Genomic DNA, 13,873 nt, shown 5'->3' with positions numbered 1-13,873 from the left:
CCCTCCCACAGGCTCGAACCCGCGGTCCCTGCTCCTCCGACTCCTCAACTACCGGGACAGGGACTCCATCCTATAGGAAACTAGGAAGCTGCAAGACATCCATATAGACAATCACAAAACAACCTGAAATATTTTCTACTCTTCCCGGCACGTCTACGAGTGGTTGCAAGCGATAAAACCCACTTCTTTGTCACATCCGAAGAGGAATGGCTGGACACCTTCACCACTGTGGGACCTCGGGATAAGGCTGCGGCAGCGACCCTACCGAAACTAAGAGCACACTTCCGCCACCGCCAGAGAGAGCGGAGGTCAACGGGAGCGCACACACCACCTTCACCGTCTCTAGGACCACACTTGGCAGACGAGACGCCCTGCAAGCAATAGCGGAAATCAGCGGCTGCTTGGAGACTGAGGATGTATCTAACTCTAGCCAACGAGACCTATCTAGCGACGACGAGCAGATATATGGCCTACAGAACTCACAGGACTCGACCAAACAACCAGATGTCACCCCGCAGATGGCTGACCAAATATTGTGAACATTGTGGGACCCTACCCCTGGTTGAACTATGATTTGAGGCATTGTGATACGTACGATGCAATATGCAGCTGCCGTCAGCATAGTCGTTTGAGATAGATGCTACTAAGATTCTGAAAGTTCACATGAGGTAAGGGGAGACATCCTGTTGTAGGAGGGAGGTGCAGAATTTGAACACATGCTCTGTTGTAGTCACGTAAACATCAGTCCACACTGCTTATTTACTAGATATTTTGGAACACTTGATGTACGCATTGTGTAAGTTATATAAGTTTAGCACGCAGCACACACCCCCAGATCGTTTTTGACTGTTGTCTCTATCGAGAGTTTGGAAAATTGCTGGTTGCACATTCCCCCTTTCGGAATTGTTTATCGAAATGTTTTTGTTTTGGATCTATTGTGAGACATCATATATTGTAAACAGATTTATACACTATGCCATGCCACAAGTCAGTATGCTAGGGGAGTTATGCGTTGTTGAGGCATGTGTATCATGCATGTCTGCTGGGTCGCTGCAGACACATGTCCACTTCACTCCCTATAAGAACTATGTTTCCGCTTAAAATTGCTACATGGAATGTGAGGGGCATGCATTCGCCATCACGCAGGTATCAGATACATTCATATCTCAAACGGCACCATATACAAGTAGCTCTTTTACAAGAGACTCACCTTGTCACCACTGAAACTCAATGCTTACACCGCCGATGGCGTGGCCAATTGTACGCCACAGGGTATTCGGCTTTTGCGCGAGGCACACTGATCTGGGTACGGCCAGGGGTCCCGTTTAAAATTATGCAATCATTGGTGGACACGGAGGGCAGGTATGTTGCAATCAGGGGTACCCTAGATGGTCGGCAGATTGTACTTGCTTCACTATACGCTCCCAACACAGAACACGCTGCCTTTCTTGACAACATATCACGCATCTTGGCGCCGTGGCACGACATCCCAATGTTCTTGGGTGGAGACTACAATAGTGTGTATCACTGGACCGTTTCTTCCCACCCCTACCAGGTATGAGCACGCATAATGCCATGAAGGCATTAGTTTGCTGGGCGACACAATGGCGCCTGAGAGACGCCTGGAGACATCGCCACCCCTGCGACAGGTTATATTCCTACTACTCGGGTGCCCACGGCCTGCATGTGCGGCTGGACCACTACATGCTTTCGGACAAGCTACTCCCACATATCACTGCAGTCTATTACCTAGGCAGGACACATTCGGACCACAACCCCCATGTATTAGAAGTGTCATGGGAACATCCTCACCCGCCAATCCCAACCTGGCGGTTACAACCAAATATGCTGTTGGACGCAACGTTTTCATAGTCAGCTGGCCACTAATATCATCCAATACTTTGAAGAAAATACTGGCACAGCTGCGACGCCGCAGACGAAATGGGAAGCGTTTAAAGTGGTGATCAGGGGCAATTGCCTCTGTGCACAAGTGGGTATGCAGAGGCAGTTGGAAGCTGAACTCACCCTCCTTGAAAGTGACGTGCTCCAAGGTGAGGAGGAGTCGCTATAGGGAAATGCTAGATCCTTAGAGCGAGACAAAGAGAAACACTCCAGGTTGTTTGAACGGCTTCGTAACCTGAACTATGCGGCGCACTCAGCACGCACCCACCATATGGGAGACAAACCTGGCAAGTTGCTGTCGTGGCTGATACGGCAAGATGCAGTCTCCGCACCTGGGATATCCATACAGGACACGCTGGGTGTCACGATGCATACCCAGAGTGATATACACCACGTTTTTGTGGAACATTATTCTACAATGTATGGATCCTGTCTATTAGCCACACATGCTACAATACAGGACTTTCTCTCTACCTTAACGCTACCGCAACTGGCAGAACACCAACAGGAAGAACTGGGTGCTCCCCTATTGCCAGAGGAAATGAGAGATTGTATTTTCTCCCTTTCGAACGGTAAGTATCCGGGCCCGAAGGGATTACTGGCCGAATTTTACAAAGCCTACTCAGATATACTGATACCGGATTTGCTGGGGGTATATGCAGTGGCACTAGATGACTCCGAGCTTACACCTACGAAGAATGAGGCAACGCTGATCTCCCTCTTAAACCCTGGCAGAGACCCTGAGCTGTTGGGCTCCTACCGTCCATTGGCTCTGTTGAATACAGACTATAAAATACTGGCTTCCACCCTAGCCAGACGGATAGCCCCGTTTGTGCCGACTCTGGTACACAACGATCAGAATGGATTTGTTCCAACCAGAAATACCTCTCTTAATATTCGTAGACTGTTTAGAGTCCAGCAGAACGCCACGAGGAACTGGCCACGGGCTGGCTGTCTGGTGCTTGACCTAGAGAAGGCCTTTGATTCGTTGGAGTGGCCCTATCTTGCAGCGGTCTTGCGTAAATATGAACTGGGAGATGGATATTTACAACTGGTGCAGCTGATGTATTGGTGCCCCACGGTACGGGTTCGCACGGGTAAGCTTGTTTCTGAAACAATCAGGGTTGGGCGAGGTACCAGGCAGGGATGCCCCTTATCACCGTTGTTCTTTTCTCTTGCCATGGAGCCTTCTCCGAGAGGGTGGTGAGGACTGGGGTATCCCTTTGCAGGATGGTCTCCACACAGTATCCCTATACACGGATGATCTGCTGCTGTATATAAGAGACCTGCATTGGTTCAGATGCTCCATCCATCACCACCCCCTTTTGTACCATTAGTTCAGATGCTCCGTCCATCACCACCCCCTTTTGTACCGTATATAAGAGACCTGCATGCTGTGCCGCCGGCCATATTCACGCTGTTCCATATCTTCGAGGAGGTGTCGGGCCTCAAGGTGAACTGGGCTAAATCAGGCGCTTACTCCTTCCACGCAGACGTAGCTATTTCAGATATAGTATTCAACGGGACTGCGCTTACTTGGTACCCGACCACGTTCAGGTATCTCAGTGTATATATCTATCGCTCCCCTGTGGACATATTGGACGGTAAACTGGTGTGCGCCATTTCCTCCATAAGAGCGCAGATGCAATTCTGGAAAACCCTACCGCTCAATGTGATGAGCCGCGTCACTTTAACCAAAGTGATAGTCCTACCATGACTATTGTATTATTTTGCAAACCCTCCGGTGTATGTCCCGGTACCATTGTTTAGGGAGCTAGAGGGATTAGCCCGAGGTCTGATTTGGAATGCAGGGTGGCCCAGGATAGCATTGCAGAAATTATACTCGCCACCGGAGTGTGGAGGCTTGGCAGTTCCTCATTTGGAAATATACTACTTAGCTGCGCAACTACAGTGGGTTGCAAAGTGGCTAAGAGGGAAAAATCTGACAGACATGGCGACCAAGGCATCGATGTGGACACAAACACAGATTTATAGCTTGTTTCACCCACTGGCGAAACTTCTCCGCCCGTCACAGATAGATAGTGAGCTAACCTATAAATGCTACAGGAGGAGCCTTCAACTCACGAAAGACACGGTTCCATATGCCCGGATATTGCAACTTATCGGAACACCCAGAGGTAGAGACCCTATAACTGAAGCAACATTAACATTCTGGACTGATTCAGGAGTAGAGAGGCTGGGGGACCTATATGCGGACGGTATCTTGCTACCTTTTGCGACCATGTCAGCGGATAAGGACTTACCGGTGGGCCAGTTCTTTTTACATGCAGCCATCATATGGACACTGACACAAGCATGGGGAGACCTGACAAATGAGCCCTCGATGCACCAGCTGTTGCAGTATTTACATATAATGAGGCTGGTGTCGCATGTGGTCCATTGGTTGGTAAAGGCCCTGCTCACTCATGTGTTAAAACCACTACTAAGACTACGCGCATGCTGGGCTGAGGATAAGGGTCAGCCCTGGACTGACAAAGAATGGGAGCGTGTCGTGGCCGGTGCCACACATGTGCCACATAATTCACGTTTTAAACTCATACAAACATATATCATACATAGAGTGTATCTCTCACCAGATAAGATCAATAAATATTTCAACATTAACATGAGTGCCCAAGATGCCATCTTCCAGGCGCTGACCTACTACATATGCTGTGGTCCTGCCCCCTGCTTCTACCCAACTGGCGCACAATAACAGACACACTTACAAACTGCACCGGCACCAAGGTGCCTGCCACATGGGAAGTCTGTATCCTGGGGTTTTACAAACGGACTAAAGCTAACAAAGTAAGCTCTAGATTCAGAGGCCTAGGCCTAATAACCACAAAACAGTTGACAAGTAAGAGATGGAAACACATAGACCCCCCCGAGGCACCTCACTGGATAAAATCCCTAGAGGTTTGGGCGAAGACAGAAAGCATTATCATTGACAGGGAGGAAACGGCGGGGCTGCGAAAGTACCCTATTGCACAATCCTGGGATGATGTCCTCAAAGCCCTTACACAATCCAATGCCATACCATGCACACCGCCCACACAACAAACAGGGGACGACACCTGACATGTCAGTGGAGTGTAGCAGACACGCCGTAATCCAGGGAGCACTCGGACACGGCTGTTGGGCTGGGAAACACCCTCATGCTCCTTAATGACAACTCGTGGACATGACTTCTGCCAAAAGACACTCTAATGCCCATATGTCCATGCATGGCGCATGCATGACAGCTCACCCACAATACAACCATGCAGACCTAAACGCGACCCCACTCGAAAGGCATTCTATGTCTCAGCCACATATATCTTTAAATATTTGATGTCTCCCTTTATTTTGGTTTTATTTTGTTTTATTAGTTGTGGTTTAATGTTGAAATAAGAGGATGCCTGGCAGCAGTTTACGGCATATGTCTAATCTTTTTCACCTATGCAGCATAGTGTGTTACGCTCTCCAACCTGAGTGAACATGAGCTATGTACCCCTTAAAAAAAAAAACAAAGGTGATGATGGACGGAGCGTTGACAATACAAACACTCACCCCCAGTCAACTGATCTGGGTTTAATCCATCACCGTTCTTTAGCTCACTCCGCCACCCCATTTCAGACATGGCCATATGCAAATCAGTCTAACCCTGTGACTCATGGGAACAGTCCAGCCCAAACTGCCAAGCCATGTCTTCCCTGGACCGGAATCAAGCTTCCCAGGACCGGGTCCTGGCATTGCAGCCATCTTCAGCCGGGCTTGCTTGACTCCAGTGGCAAAGTGAGCAAGGGACTCACGTCTGAGCATACCCTGCCAACTTAGGGCGAACAAAGAAAAACCAAAGGTGATGATGGACGGAGCGTTGACAGTACAAACACTCACCCCCAGTCCACTGATCTGGGTTTAATCCATCACCGTTCTTTAGCTCACTCTGTCTGAACTGGGGTGGCGGAGTGAGCTAAAGAACGGTGATGGATTAAACCCAGATCAGTTGACTGGGGGTGAGTGTTTGTATTGTCAACGCTCCGTCCATCACCACGTTTGGTTTTTCTATGTACCCCTATAGGCACGGTTGTATTTGTACAATGATGAACACTGCTGAGAAAAGTTAAGAATGATACTTATGTTTCGCTCCTCAATTGGGGACAACAGGATATGTGGGCTATTGACGCCTGTTATTTTATAAGTGCACGGATCCTGAGAAGCAGATACGGGATGTGCTTTGATTATAAGCAGGAATTCTTTTTGATTGTTATATATAATGCTTCAGCACTGTCACTGATGTTATAAGTGCACCATATGTCGATGTTGAAACTTTGTGTAACAGAAAAAATAAAAGGCAATAAAGATATTTGAAAAAAAAATTAACTGCGTGCACTCAGGAGCACCCACGGATCCCTGTCCCCAGCACTTTGAACCTCAGGAGCAAGACAATTGGCAACAAGCTCAAGAAAGTCCTGAACACCTCCATAACCTCAGCCTCCTTCCCTGAGGACTAGAAACATGCTGAAGTGAGACCCCTCCTGAAGAAACCATCGGACGACCAAGCAGAACTGAAGAACCAACAAATCACCAAACACCTGGAGCACAACAACCTCCTGGACCACTCTCAATCTGATTCCGAGCCAACCTCAGCATCGAGACAGCCCTGATCACAGCCACCGGTGACATCAAGATTCTCCTGGACCACAGCAAAATGGTAACTCTCATCCTCCTGATCCCGTCAACCCGCCTTCAACACTGTTCCCCATCACATCTTGATCAACAGACTCGAACACATGGGAATTCAGAAAGACACCCTCAAATGAATCACTCATACCTTACCGGAAGAACCCAGAGAATCCATTTCCCACCATTCACCTCGGAACCCAAAAAGATAACCTGCGCTGCCCCCCAGAAAAGTCCATCAGCTCTACCCTCTTCAACACATGCATGACCCCCTTGGCCAACACCTTCAGATTACACAGACTCAACATCATCTCCTACGCCAACAACACCCAGCTCATTCTTCCGCTGTCAGAAGACCCCTCCACCACCAGAGGTAACTTCCACAGATGTATGATGAATGTCCCTGATTTGATGAAGAAAAACTGTCTCAAGCTCAACAGGGGCAAGATAGTAGTACTCCTCTTTGGGAACAACACTTCACCATGCAATGATGCATGGTGGCCTGCTGAACTTGGCCCATCCTGCACCCCAACAGACTACATCCACAACCTTGACATCATCTTGGACAACAAGCTATCTATGAAGGAACAAGTAAAAGCAAGCTCATCTGCCTGCTTTCACACTCTATGCATGCTCCACAAGATATTTAGGTGGCTCCCAGTCAACACCAGAAGGACCGCCACGCAAGCCCTCATCACCGGCAGGCTGGACTATAGGAACACACTCCACCTAGAAATCACCAGACTCCTCCTGAAGAGACTAAAGACAATACAAATTTAGCAGCAAGACTCATATTCAACCTGCCCAGATAGACACACAGCACACCCCACCTCAAGAAGCTACACTGGCCCCTGATCCAGAAGAGATGTCAGATCAAGATGCTGGCCCATGCATACTAAGCCCTGCACAACAAAGGACCAGCATACAACAACAAACGTCTGACCTTCCACCAACTGACCAAACACCTATGATCCGCCTCCCTCTTCATCGCAAACTCGCCCCCACCACAGGATTCACCATAGTAAAAGAGGAGAACGCTACTTCTCACATATGATGGCCACAACCTTCCCCTGCACCTCAGGACCACCTCATCACTCCAGCAATTCAGGAAAGAACTCAAGACGATGCAGCTAGCATCTTCAGTGCCTTGAGACCCTGACAGGTGATTTGCCTTGTTTTACAAATCCCTAATTGATTGATTGATTGATTAATTCACTTATTGTGAGGGGTGTGAGTGTAGTTTAATTATATATAAATTAATATAACATTTTTAATTATGAAATCAATTAATTCATTTGGATTTTTTATTGTATTTATCCATTTAAAATACATTATAAAATAATTTAAATAAATAGTGGGGATCGTTTATTTATACCTTGAGGATTGTACAGGATTTTTTCATGGGTGGGATTTAATGGATAGGAGGAAGGTAAATATGCATTCATCTTGGGGGATTTAATTGATCATAAAGTATTTTTCAAATAGCATTGTAATTGTGACAATTTTTATTTTAAGGAAATGTTTTGAGGTTCAGTGTTTCTGTTAAAATATAGTTGTGTTTGGTAAATAATATAATTGAATAAAAGTAAGGGGCTGTCATTTTTCTTTCTTTTTAAAATGTTTACAGTTTTATTTTTTCACAAATGTTTAAGATTTACAATCTTATATTAGATTTTTAATGTAATGTACACATTTAATGAATTTATGAAAAATAAACATTTAAAGATTAACAACAAATTACTGTAGTCAAATACTATAAATTAATAATGAAGACAAAAATATATGACATTTGAAAGTGTCTTTAATTAAATTTCTTTCATTTATATACTTCTTCAAACTTTCCTTACTTTGAGTTAGGATAGTGAATCAGTCCAACCCACTCGGGAATATTTGACATTTCCTCAATGTTAGTAAGACCAAATTTATGTACTTACCTCAATGCTTATAGAATTGGAATTAAGACTATGAATCTAGCCCACCACGCCAAATATAGACACTTCTGGTAATGTTTTGTAACTGGAGTAAGAATAGTAAAAATGTCATCTCTATTTCAACTTACAGTATATACACTTTTCTTAATTTTAGTAGGACTGGAGTTAAAATAGTAAATATAAAAATGTATACACTTCCCTCCAATTTATGAGCTGGTATTAGAATAGTAATTTTCAACCCCCCTCGACCCCCAAATATGTGCACTTTCTCCAATATTTGTGATACAGGAGTTTGAGGAGTAAATCCTGACCCTTCCCCAATAATAGGTACTCTCCAAAATGCTAGGTGGACTGGACTTGAAATTGTAAATCTGATCCTCCAGGATCTATGCATTTCCCTAATCTGTGTGGGATTGGGATTAGAATAGTAAATGTAACGCCCCTCTCCTCCAAATATATACACTTGGCTAATGTTAGTAGGACTGGAGTTAAAATAGTAAATATAACCCTCCCCCCACACCTTCAAATATATGCACATTCCACAATCAGACAGAATAGTATATTTGAACACTAAAATATATACACTTTCCCAAATGTCAGTAGGACCAGAAGATAGTAAACAAACTCTGACTCCCAAGTAGATGCAGTTTTCCTAATGGAAGCATAATATGAGGCATCATTAGAAAGCACACCCCCTATATATACACTTTCTCTAATGTTTGCGGAATTGGAGTTAGAACAGTCAATGTGACCCCCCCCGATTAATGTATGCACTCTCCTGAATGTCTATGATACTGAAGTGAGAATGGTATATTTGCCCATCTAGCTTCCTGACATTTTTGATATTTGTTTTCTTGGAGTTTGTAAATGAATACAATTTAATTTACATTTTTGTAATGGTGTGTTGGTTATGTATTCTATTTGTACAATTATTTAAATGTGTTTAAAGGTTTAAACATTGATAGCTATGTTTAGAATGAATTTCAACTATTAGAAATTCTATTTACATAAGGCAGATCATTTTTATGAGGAATACAAATTTACAAATTTTAGCAATGCCATAATAATATTTATTGATTTTTTTTAATGAATGTTTATTATGTAATTTATTTACATTTTTATTTTAAAATACGGACGTTTGAAACAAGTATATATATCCACAGATCCAAGAAAGCGCACACTCAGGAGGGTCACGATGCAGTGCAGGTTTATTAAATCTATTTACACATTTCAACTGTGGGCAGTCTTGTTTACTTATTGAGTGTGCGCTTTCTTGGATCTCTGGAAGTATTAATTGCCTGGCAGGCTCCACCGGCATTGCGCACCTCCTTTCAATGGGTTCCGAGTCTCGATAGATAGATAGATAGATAGATAGATAGATAGATAGATAGATAGATAGATAGATAGATAGATAGATAGATAGATAGATAGATAGATAGATAGATTTAATTTTAATAGATTTACTAGTTATACATGAGTTTGTTTTTTAAATATTTTATTAAAATATATTTGACACGGTTGTTCGATGTGAATGTCATTTGTTTGTATGCTTAGACATGTTAATTACATTGTATTGTTCATTTGGAATAAAGTTAGTTTTGTTTCAATTAAAATATTCTTCTTACATGTTATAGTAGAGACTGCTCATTACATACTATATAATTGAATTCAATATATTGGTTAGTATGCTTTAATTTTAAGAACACTATATTATGTTGTCTATATTTCCAACTTTTGGTATTTTTGTATTTACTATGGGACTTATTCACAAAGTGATTTATGAGTATGTGAAGTAGTATTACTGTAGTTCTACTTAATGTATTCTTAAATGTCATGGCGAATTGGTCTCATAACATCAAAAATTGGAATAAAATCAGAATAGTCCGAAAATACTCAAATTCAATTAGTATGATTAGATTGGGCTATGCTACCTTTACACTTTTAGTGAAAAAGGTGTTGGTCATTTTGAGGCCTATTCACAAAGACACATGATTTATATGAAGTAGTACTCATTAGAACTACTTCACTTACTCCTAAATGCCTTTGTATTTCTCGAAGACATGTACAAGTATGAGAAGTAGCATGATTCCGAAAGGTACTCTTCACAACTTATAAATGTGAATCAGCTTCTCCATTTTTAATCGTGATTTTTTTATATCAATATATTTGCGCTCACTAATATAAGTACAGAAAGTCTACATTCCACTCTATGAAATGTTTACGATATTTGTGTTCTGAAATATTTTTATAGTTAATATCACGACATACAACCATGGTACATAACAAGGAGTTTTGAGAGAGCCTGTCAGTCAGCACAGTAGATTGCAGGACTTCTCCAAATCATTTATGAGATTGAGGACATATTTACAAGGAGTTGACGCCACCAGAAAATCACTTTTTTTATGTTCTAGTGGGGTTAAGTCCTTTGCCTTATTTCCAAGGCAGCATTAAGCCACTTTAGTAGTTTAATGCCACCTTGTGAATTATGCCTCTATTCATGCAGCACTTAGCGTGAAAGGGGCATGCAATGGGTGTTGCAGTGGGCGTTCCGCTGCAACATCCATTGCTTTTTGACACTGGCCCATATTTACAAGTTATGGGGCATGGCCAAAAATGTCACCATAGAATTCCGGTCTTAAGCAGACCATATGTGGAGAAATGTTTTATTTGTCCTCGTATTTTGCTCTTTCCATGTGTGCTGCATTTAGCAGCACAAATAGAAACAGAAAATCACCAGTAAAGATTGTTTATGTGCAGGAGGGTGTCGCTTCCTGCACATAAACAATCACCCCTGCAGCGCTGGCACCCTTGCAGCATGGCTTCTTTAGTACTATGTAGTGTTCTGTGCTGTGCCTCACTGGCACCTGTAGATAGAACTCTGTACCATGTGCTGTTGGCAGTTGGAAGCCTGAAGCTCTTATGTGTCGCTGTGTCTAATTCTGGCAGAATAAAACCACAGTGCCTTCCACAACGTTTCCTGTATTCCTGCTTTAAATACTACAGAAATGATGGCGACGATGTTCGTAACTGAACGAGGAACCCCGTGATTCACCTCGTACCTGTAATGCCATACGCATCCTCAGAAACAGAAATCGACTGGTGTGCCTCGTCAAGGCTGCGGAGATCTGCTTCACTTCAGACAGATTCGAGCGCGACCATGAGATAAGTACACCGCGCTGTTTTGTTTACATATACCACTCGTCGTCTGCTCCCTCATAGCGGAAGAGTAAGAAACCGTCTGCGTGATTGGCATACTGAGGTCGCGCATGGTTGGAAACGTTGTTACACGTCATTGACGTAGACGTCGGCCATTTTGTGTTTCCTACGTGTCCTGAATGATTCAAGTGCACGCATTGGTTGACAACGTACATCACAGTTTTTCCTACGCGTTAAGACTTCAGTTTCTACAACAATGTTACCATAGCAACAATGAACGTTTTTAAGCATAGCGCAAAGTCAGACAACGTTGTACACAATCTAATGGACCAATTCATTCGTTTTTCAGTTTAAAAAAAAGTGAAAAGACTCAATAATTTCTTAGTTCTGTCAAAAAAAAAAAAAAAACAACGTTTTGTTCTCTGTGTAAGTAACAGTGGAATCCATAATACAGTTTACACAGGTCATTTCGTGTTTATCCCAAATCTTTTCTTTAAACACAGCGACACAGACTTATTATTGGTTTGGGATAAGTTATCTCCTCAAACTTCTCTTGTGCACCATGCAATCGGTCTCTCCTCCTCCTCCTTTTGTTGAGACACCGGGCAATCCACCAATTGTTTGGAGGAAATGGTTTGACGGATTCGAAACCTATTTAGGAGCAATTGGCGCGTCAAGATTTCGCGCAGAAAGAAAGAAATATCTATTATTGCATTTGCTAGGTTTCGAAGGCAGAGAGATCTATAAACATTTACCCCCTCTTATAAGGAACAACGCAGAGGAAGATATAGATGATTATGTTGAGGCAAGGATGAAACTGGAGTTAAGATTCGATATCAAACCCAGCCTTGTCGTAATTAGACATAAGTTCTTCAAAAGAGAACAATTGGCAGGGGAAGACGTTGAAACCTACGTATCTAGCTTAAGACAGTTGAGTGCAGAATGCGAATTTGAGGGCTTCAGAGAGCAACTAATCAGAGATCAATACATATGTAAATGCACTGACAAGTCGATCCAACAAAAACTGCTTACTTTAGGTAATCCTACACTTGAAGAGACTATCCGAACTGCTAAAAGTATTGAGTTATCCAAGAAAGAGGTTAAGGAACTCGAAAGGAAAAGTGATGAAGCAGGTTCTGTAGTCAGAACTAAAGAGAATAAAGACATCAGATCAGTCCCCGGTCAACAACGCTTCGAGAAAAACATCTTCCCTAATTCTCAACGTTTCGAAAGAAATTCGTTTTCTAGGAGTGACATTTGCTACAGATGTGGAAATCCTTCACACAACAAGAATAACAAATTTTGTCCTGCCAGGAGTTCTGTTTGTCGTAATTGTGGAAAATATGGTCATTTTGCTAAAATTTGCCAGAATCCTAGACAGGGAAATTCCACTTTTGTCAGCAAGTCTCAGGGCCTAAACAATGTCACTGGGGTAGGAAATGTTTCTGAACTCTTTGATAACTCAGGTTTGGGTTCTAGTCCGATTAACAGCATCCAAGACGATCTCAGAGATATGGTTGAGGTGGTACATGAAAATTCACATTTTAGTGACAACGTCAAAGGTGGTGCTAAAGAAATGATTGTAGCTGTGCGTGAAGATGGAGTCATCATTGGTGACCCTTTCGAATGTGTTGATCCTTATGAAAATGTTGGCGTGGGTGATAAAGTAATTTCCCTGTTAGTAGACTCGGGTGCAAGAGTAACCATGATCACCCAAGAATTATTTGAAGAAACATGGCCAGAGAGAAAACTTGAACCTCCTGATAGAGCTCCTGTTTCTTATGAAGGGCGCAGAATAGCTCTACTCGGTTATTTTGAGGATATTCTGCAATTCAGGGGCAGGAACATTTTTGGGAAAATATATGTCTCAATTAAGGGTTTGAATATCTTGGGGTGGTTTCATGGGGGTTTGTTCGGATTGATCCTAAGACCAGGCGCTAAAGAACAAGTTGGTTTAGCTGAACCTGACAACTGCATTAATAGTCTTGCTGCAGTTGATTCTGATGACTACGTTGAAAGTTTAGCTCACAAGTTTCCCACAGTTTTTGGGAAGGGACTTGGGATGATTAAAGACTTTAGTCATGAGATCAGAGTAAAAGATGGAGCCATCCCTATCAAACATAAAGTCAGAGGTGTCCCTTTTAGTGTAAGGGATAGTCTAGAAGCTGAACTTGTCGAGCTATGCAAGAAGGGGATCATTGAACCAATTGAGTCATCCT

This window comes from Lissotriton helveticus, chromosome 7, assembly GCF_964261635.1.
Source record: "Lissotriton helveticus chromosome 7, aLisHel1.1, whole genome shotgun sequence".
NCBI lineage: Eukaryota > Metazoa > Chordata > Amphibia > Caudata > Salamandridae > Lissotriton > Lissotriton helveticus.
The sequence above is the reverse complement of the archived record's forward strand: the minus strand, read 5'-3'. Positions refer to the sequence as shown.